This window comes from Oryx dammah, unplaced genomic scaffold (genome assembly GCF_014754425.2).
Source record: "Oryx dammah isolate SB20612 unplaced genomic scaffold, SCBI_Odam_1.1 HiC_scaffold_28, whole genome shotgun sequence".
In the NCBI taxonomy this organism is placed as follows: Eukaryota; Metazoa; Chordata; class Mammalia; order Artiodactyla; family Bovidae; genus Oryx; species Oryx dammah.
In genome coordinates, this window is record NW_024070212.1 from 80,189,435 (window position 1) to 80,198,497 (window position 9,063).

Below are 9,063 nucleotides of genomic sequence, written 5' to 3' on the forward strand. Positions count from 1 at the left end.
TATATTTTAAAATGAATCATATAGAAATTATGTTATTAATACTTAAGTTACCAAAGCATTATCAATTCAATTTGGTAATATTCATTTCTTATTCTATAAAATGATATGGCTAACTGCTATACACTTACATAAGTTTGGGATGCAATAATAAGATATATAGATTGAGTGGCTTATAAGCAATAGAAATTTCTCAGTTCTGGAGGCTGGAAGTCTGAGATCAGGATGCCAATATGGTTAGAATCTGGTAAGGGACCTCTTCTGGGTTGCAGACTGGTGCTTTCACTGTATCCTCACGTGGAGGGAAGAGCAGAGAACAGGAATAAGCTCTCCTGTGTTTTCTTATAAGGGCCCTAGTCCTATTCATGAGTGTGCTCCACCCTCAAGACCTGTTACCTCCCAAAGGCCCCATCTCCCAACACCACTACACTAGATGTCAGGATTTGAACATACAAATTTGGGGGGAACACAAATATTCAGTCCATAACAACACTGTAAATTTAGCGATAGTTCTTCCAGTATATGTAATATATACAGTATGATATATTTCACTTATTCATTACTTCTAAGATGCTTCATGCATCTTAAATGGGAATCTTGATGAATAGAAATACAAGCATTGGCCAGTGATAACCTTATATAGTTACTTGGTTTTCTTTCAATACATGTGCTATGTCTTCAAACAAAAAGGAAGACTATGGGCATTTACAATGTCATATATATCTCTTTGTGTTTCTAGAGTTTAGCCTTGTACCTTGCACATAGAAGGCCATCAAAAGATGTTCCCTGTGTCATGAGTTCTACTTTTAATGGCAACATCTCTTCTCAATTTCTGTTTTTCTTTTCTAATTTTAAACTGTCAACCTAATTATAATATTTTCTGTATTAATTTTACTTTGTTCCATTGGATCTAAGGTTCATAAATTTGTTGAACCATGAATAAAAGCAAAAAGCTAGCACATGTAGGTAAGAGCCATATGCATTGCTTTAATGAATAGTCATCACGACATATGGAGGAGGACTGCCCGATTAATTATTGGGTTTGATGGAGTCTCTTCCTGCCTGAACGAGTCAGTCCAGGGGCCAATTTATAGTGGCAAAATCCTGTAATGGGCTGGTCTGACCGATAAACAAAGTAAATAAATGAACCAAGTTGATTCAGTAGCCCAGATAATTTGCTAGAATAGCATGACAATATTATACTGCTTCTTAACAAGAAGACTTGTAAATTTTTTAGAAGTATGTAGTCTCATGGTGAAATTCCATTTACAAATCTTTTTAGTAATTTAATACATTTCTTCAGCACATATAAAGCAAACATTTGTGTTCCTATAGAGTCAGTGGTGCAAACTACAAGTCAGGCTAATAGTCACATGAACAGGTGTTTTTTAGACTTTTTTTTTCTTGTTTTATTACACTTTAGTTTTTTATATAAATTTATTTATTTTAACTGGAGGTTAATTACTTTACAATATTGTATTGGTTTTGCCATACATCAACATGAATTTGCCACAGGTATACACGTGTTCCCCATCCTGAACCCCCCTCCCTCCTCCCTCCCCGTACCATCCCTCTGGGTCATCCCAGTGCACCAGCCCCAAGCATCCAGTATCATGCATTGAACCTGGACTGGCGATTCGTTTCATATGTGATATTATACATGTTTCAATGCCATTCTCCGAAATCATCCCACCCTCTCCCTCTCCCACAAAGTCCAAAAGACTGTTCTATACATCTGTATAAATCACAGCAGGATCCTCTATGACCCACCTCCCAAAATACTGGAAATAAAAGCAAAAATAAACAAATGGGACCTAATTAAACTTAAAAGCTTCTGCACAACAAAGGAAACTATAAGCAAGGTGAAAAGACAGCCTTCAGAAAGGGAGAAAATAATAGCAAATGAAGCAACTGACAAACAATTAATCTCAAAAATATACTAGCAACTCCTTCAGCTCAATTCCAGAAAAATTTTTTAGACTTTTTAAAGCAATAAAAATCATGTGTATTTAGCTAAATAAAATCCCACAGGATACAAAGTGAAAAGTAAATGTCTTCTTCCTTCTTCTTTCTAACTCCCTAGTACTTCTTCCTCAGCAATAAATAGTATTACTCATTTTTTGGATATTCTTCCATATATTTTTTACATACCTACATGTGGTGTTTACTTGCTCAGTCGTGTCCGACTCTCTTTGCGACCCCATGGATCGCACCCTTTTAGGCGCCTCTGTTCATGGGATTCTCCAGGCAAGAGTACTGGAGTGGGTTGCCACAACCCACTCCAATATTCTTGCCTGGAGAATCCCATGGATGGAGGAGCCTGGTAGGCTGCAGTCCATGGGGTCGCTAAGAGTGACCCGACTGAGCGACTGAGTGACTTCACTTTCATGTTTCACTTTCATGCACTGGAGAAGGAAATGGCAACCCACTCCAGTGTTCTTGCCTGGAGAACCCAGGGATGTGGGAGCCTGGTGGGCTGCTGGCTATGGGGTCGCACAGAATCGGACACGACTGAAGCGACTTAGCAGCAGCAACAGCAGCCATCTCCTTCTCCAGGGCTTCTTTCCAACCAAGGATTGAATCTGCACCTTCTGCTGGACAGGCAGATTCTTTACCACTGAGCCACCTGGGAAGCCCCATGTATCTACATAAGCAGGACCAAATTTATCTAATTTTTTGCAATTTGTTCCCTTTACAGCATATCATAGACTTATTTCCATATCAGAACATACATATCTACCTTATTAAAACATAACTGCAATATTTCCCTGTGAATATAATAATCTAACAACGTTCATATTAATGGACAATGTTTTGCTGTGTTACAACTGTTGCTTCAATGATCACCCTTTAAATTAAATCCTTGCACACTGATGTGATTTATGTACAGGATAAACTTCTAGGAATGGAGTTGGGCAAAAAGAACGTGCATTTGCCAAATTGCCCTCTCAATAATATATGAAAATGTCTTTTTTATTTGCTGTTTTGCTCTTAGTTTGTTACAAAGATTTTATCTTCTAATAGATATTTGTTTTTTCTGTTCTTCCTTTTTCTGAGCTCTACCCAAATGTCCTTTAGAGAACCATTTCTTTCCAATGTAGTTGGTAGGGTTTCACCTGGAATAGATCTTGTGACTCGGTCCTGGCTAGAGTATTAAATCCTTTTAATAACATTGTTTATTTTAGTGCTTTTATTTTCTCCAAGTTCTTTGAGAAATTGTATATATTTAAACTGTACAACATAAAATGATTTGATATACATATACATTCTGAAATTCTTCCCACAATCAAGTTAAACAACGCATTCATCACCTCATGTAGTTGCCATTCCTAATAACATTGTTTTCCAGTATATATAATATGTACAGTATGATATATTTCACTTACTCGTTACTCCTAAGATGTTTTTACATCTTATATGGGATGTGCCCATGACCTAAGTTGTTCCAAAGTCCTAAACTCAGATGGGAGTCACCAGGAAGAGCTGACTTTTTCTTCGCTGGACCAAAACCTGGGAGAATTGTAGGCATGATGTTGCAGAATGGCACATTGCCTCCTTGTGGCACATAATATGGAGGAGAGTAAGGCTGAGAGTGGGAGGCAAATGATGGGTGCCTCTGGATCAAGTTTAGATGAAAGCCGGAAAAGTTTTTTCAGTTGTGTGAGCTAATTTTACCTTTTGCTCAGTCTGGTTTGAGTTGAATTTTTGGTTGCTGACAAGATAAAAGAGTCCTATTGGATGTTTATACCTGTTTTTCCTAGCCTTAATACAGTAAAAAATTTCAGTAATATTAATAACTCTTTTTTATTGAGTACTGGTGATGTGTCAGGTATGGTAGGGCTTCCCCTGACAAAGCAGAAGACATAAGAGATGCGGGTTCGTTCCCTGGGTTGGGAAGATCCCCTGGAGGAGGGCATGGCAACCCACTCCAGTATTCTTACCTGGAGAATCCCATAGAGGAGCCTGGTGGGCTACAGTCCATAGGGTTGCAAAGAGTCAGACACGACTGAAGTGACTGAGCATGCACGCTCATAGATATGGAATTAGATGCCTAACATGCATTATCTCAATGCTTTCAGCTATTCTAGAAAAACAGTATTATCTTTTTACTTTACCAGGGAGGAAATGGTCATTTCATGTGCACCTTGAGTCTCCAGGGTGGCAGACAGAGAATGCAGTGTTTCCAAAACACAGGTATTAATGTAACTCCCCAAATCCTGTCCTTGAGAATTTTGCCAAATACATTGAGAAATCCTGATTCTGTAACAACAACCTTGTTTGGCGAGATAATCCAAATGATGGAGAAACTGAGATTGAGGGAGATTAAATGACTCACCTGAAGTCTCATGGATGTTTATTACAGAAAAGATAGTCCCTTTGCATCATCAACTCCGATTGCTTGTTCACAAAATCTTGATTTCTCTGCGCAGGCATCCTTCCACTTTTCCCCAAAGATTCCCTTGTTCTACAAAGAAGACCACAGGGATTCTGCACACCCACAAAGGCATATGGTTGTTTGCCCTGTATCTAGACTTGTTTTTTTAGTGACTGTTGTCAGGAAATGTGTTCTCTTTGGCACCTGTTCCTCCATCTCAGCCTGTCTTTTGTATTAATCTGTAGAATCTGAACTGCCTATAACCTGGGGCCAAGTTTGTGTCTGTGGTGTGCTGCAATGAATGATGTGACCCTGGACTCATTACACTTCCCACTCTGGGCCTCAGTTTCCCACACTTAAAAAATGAAGGAGGGGTGGAGGCTAGCTGTGGTCTCAGACCCCTCCCCTCCAGCTCTGCCATTCTAGTCTGTGTCTCCCTGGATTCTGATCCAGTTACATATATTTTGTTTGGATTCTCTGCTGTGCCAAGCTGATTGTTTGGTTTTTGACCTCTCTACCCTGTTTTTCTATCTAGATCCATTGATATTTTTTTGTTTTGTCGTATATGTTAGTGCTTTTAGTTTTATTACTTTTAAAGCTGTAGAAGCAGCATTGTTCCTTGATAATAAAAGAAGTATGTAGCACATCCCTGTTCCCAATTATAATTCCTTTCCCATTAACAACTGGGTAATATTTGTCTATTAGTATTTTTCTTTTTCTGTCTTTTCTGCTTTTCCCTTGGATTTTCTCTTTCTTATCAACTGAGTCCTCTGACCACTTGTTTTGCCTTATTCAGTGATATTTGTAACCTCAAGTTGCTGCCTCTTTACTTGTTTGTAGCCCAGTGCTTTATTTGACCCTCTTTGCTCCAGGCTTAGCAGCAGCAGCTCCAGGCTAGTCATTTTTCTCCAGGCTTCTTAGCTTTAATTTGAGTGCCAGCTTCCATAAGTGTTCCTGTCCTGCTCCTGCTGCTGTTCCCTGGCTTTTCAGAGCACCCCAGTGCAGAGAGCAAAAGTGTGGTCTCTAGAGTCAGGCTCCTGGTTTCAGGTTATAGCTCCAACACTTACTGGCTGTGTGACCTTGACCAAAGTACTTCACTTTTCCAGACCTCAGTTTCCTTCTCTGTAAAAAGAGATACTATTAAAAATGATCTCATGGTTCTTGTTAGTGTTAAGGGGGTTTTGCATGTAATTTTTTCCCCAATCTCCTTACAACTTCCAACTCTAGTTCAGGTCCTAGCACTTATAGTTTCTTAAAACTTTTTGCAAAGCACTTCATATTTATGGGGGGTCTTATGGGTTCCAACGCTGATTCTTTCCTTTAGTAGTTGTATGGTTTTGACCAACTCAATTAATTTCCCTGAGACTTAGTTTCTTTATTTGTCAAATGGGCATGATAATATTCACAGGATTGTCTTACAGGATAATTGTGACGCTGGAGATCAAATATGATATGTGATTGGGTATTGTTTGTAGTAGTTACTTCAGCCTGTGAAAGGCCATGCTGTTACAGGCCCTGAAGATATCTGATATTATTCGGGGGGCTAATTTTTGAGTATACTGTCTTGCTGTTGTATTTGGAAGGGACAGGGGAAGCAAGAAGCCTGGTGAGAAGGACACACATTTTGGATTTAGGTAGGCCTGGATTTGGATCTGGGTTGTGGTAGTTACCAGTTGTACAAACAAGCAGGTTGTTTAATCACTTTGAACTTCAACCTCTTCGCTTGAAAAAACAGGAGTAATCATATCAATCTTATAGAGGCTTTTGAGACTTACCTGAAGTAGTATACGTAAGGCATGGCAGTGATTTTTAAAATATTTGTTCTCCGTAAGACATTGCTACAGAATGTCCCAAAGCTTATATGTGTCACTGTATTCATATTTGTGCTCTTAGCATTTATCATTACCTTCGCATAGTAGGAACTAAAACAATGTTTGCTGGACTGAATGGGCCCTTTAGCTGCCCAATACAAACACATTACAAACAAAATTGTTTTGTCTTGTTTTGAAAGAAACTGCTGTTTATTTTCTATCCACCTTATTTCTTCTCTGCGTAAGAGCCTGGACAAGTGCAGCTTAGGACCACTCAGTGGTTGTTCTTACCCGTTCAGTCAGCTGCACAGTGGGAGCTGCAGACCAGTCCACAGTGGTGGCTGAGGTCTCCCGTCTTCTGCAGGACCTGCTGGGCAGGCACAGTGGTGCCTGTGCCTTCAGACCCGTCTGCAACCTCAGGTGAAGTAGCCATGAACTTGGGAGCTGGGGTGGTCCATTCACCGTGACATTCCTCCTTGTGGCCTTCTCAGCACATCCTGCTCGTTCTTTTCCATCTCGCCAGCCCCTCGGTAGAAGCAGAGGTGAGGCGTGACCTTCAACAGGTGTGTTCCCAGGATGGTACCACGTGCATGCAGAACTTACTGGGCAGCATCCATCTCCTCAGACCCGCTGAGTGAGCTTCCTTCTTGCTGCAGGGATGTCAGTGTCCACAAGGCACAGAGGAGAATCTGTGTACAGGACACAGTGGTCGGTGGGTTAACCCACAACACCTCCATGAGAGGCTGGGGGTCGGCCCTGGGATCAGTGACCACCAGAAGAAGCAGCCCCTGGAAGCTGCCAGGGTTTGGTTAGTGAAGGTTCTGGGAGTGAAGCAGGCAGTAGGAGGAGTGGCTGCAGTGGTTGCAGCAAACTTCAGCACAGCCCTCTGGTCTGTGTTCCTGAAGGATGTAACACTGATCAGCAGGTTTTTAAACAAGATGGCACAAGCCAACTGCAGAAGCTTCTCCCAGGTCCCCTTCAGATCTAGAATGTAGGCACCATCTCTTTTCCTTTAGTAGATGTACTGTTCCATTTGGAAGTCATGGTTGGTGCCACCTAAGTGGGTTCCTGCTGCTTGGAATTTGAGGACATCCTCCCACTTCATCTGTAGGACATCAAGGGCTCTGAACATTGTGAATGTTTCCCTTTAAATTATTATGGAAACCCAGGACAGCACCATCTGGACCCCTCTCTGGGTAGTGCAGAGTGGCACACCCAAAGTTCCACTGCTAGTATACTTACTGTTCTGTGGCTGGAAGCCCTACAAAATAAAATGTTAAGGGAATTTTATGCTGAGTAAAACCCCCAGGCTTAGGTACCAGTGTGCCTAAGACCTCAAATTTCTTTCTGGCTCTCAGTATGAAAGTCATGATTATTTCCCTTGCGTCATCCTCCGCATGTGGCTTTTCATCTTACATTCTGGCTTTGCTCCAAGAGACGACATGCTGCCTTATGCCAGGGACCTAGTGAAAGGTCACACCCAGAGTGGCCAGGCTGAGAGGAGCTACTAAACAGTGTGGGTCCCGGACTGCATTCTTTGGTGCTCCACCTCAGTGGGGTAAAAGCAAGAGTGAAAAATTCCAAAGGGGCCTAAAATTTAGAGTTTGGTCTAATAGTATAACTAGAAGGTTTTTGTTTTTTTTTTTTTTTGCTCTGAATTGCTGTAACCAGGAGTGAGTAAGTTTCTGTCATTTCCTCACCAAATGAAAAATGGAATTTATGATGAATGGTTGTTAAATAGAGTGATCTGGACTTATTCTTTCCAGCCTAGTGAGACCCATCCCAACCTTTTACAGACAGTTTCTTAATAGATAGTATGAGAAACCTCAGTGTCCTCTGGAGGTTTTTATAAATGGATGCCAGCCCAGCTTTTATTAAACTGGGTTTATATATGCTGTCTTTGCCCATCTTGACATACCTCTTCCAGACTCCGCTCGAGCAAGGACAAATGAGTTGAGGGTTCTCCTGCTGCTGGTGCTGAGCTTGAGTGTTTTGTTGTTGTTGCTTCAACTTCATCATTTTGCATATTGTCCCTGAATTTGTTGAAGTTTCTCCCTTTCTCCGTTTTTTTTTTTTCCATCTACATGGATTATATCTAGTGTGGTTGATGTTCACCTCAATCCGACTCAAAGTACTAACGCAAACATCTATTGAGTGCCTGGTCAATACAAGGCATGGTGGTGCTGTTTTCTAAAGCTTCAGTATGGAGTCTTGAGAGCTGTAGCATTCAACCCTGTAGCCATTACCCACACGTGGCTATCGAAATTCAATTAATTAAAATTTAATGAAATTGAAATTGAACTAGCCATATTTCAAGTGCTCCACAGCCATATATGGGTAGTGGCTACTGTATTAGACAACTCAGATATAAAGCATTTCCATTCCTGTGGAAAGTTCTACTGGACAGTGCTGTTACAGAGATTACAAGCATAGCCTCTGGAGTAAATTCATCTTTATAAGTCTCAGTTTCTTCATCTATGAAATGGAACTAATAATAGCAGCTACCTCACAGGGTATTTGTGAGGCTTGAAATAAGACGAGGTATTTAGAGACTTAGCACATTGCCTGGCTGATAGAAGGCCTCTATGGGCAGACCAGGGGGAAAGGGAGTTTGCAGAATACACGATGTTCAAATAGTGGCTGAATCCAGTGGCTGAAATAGGATAGAAAATAATTTCCCTTTTAGTTAAAAATCTGGAGGTAGACAAGCCAGGATTGGCATGGCATGTTGCAATGGGCAGGATGAGGTGGGCATCCACTAGGTTCCCAGAAGCTTCCTCCTGACATTTTCACTTGTGTTCTATTGGCCCGAATTTAGTCATCTGGCCACATCTAGCTGTAAAGGAGACTGGGAAATAATTTTTTTTATCTGGGCAACTG

General features: G+C 40.9%; 1 pseudogene; it reads right to left on the reverse strand.

The window, feature by feature from the left end:
- Positions 1 to 6,447: 6,447 nt before the first annotated feature.
- On the reverse strand, positions 6,448 to 7,315 carry LOC120857054 (annotated as a pseudogene).
- Between the last annotated feature and the right edge of the window lie 1,748 nt (positions 7,316 to 9,063).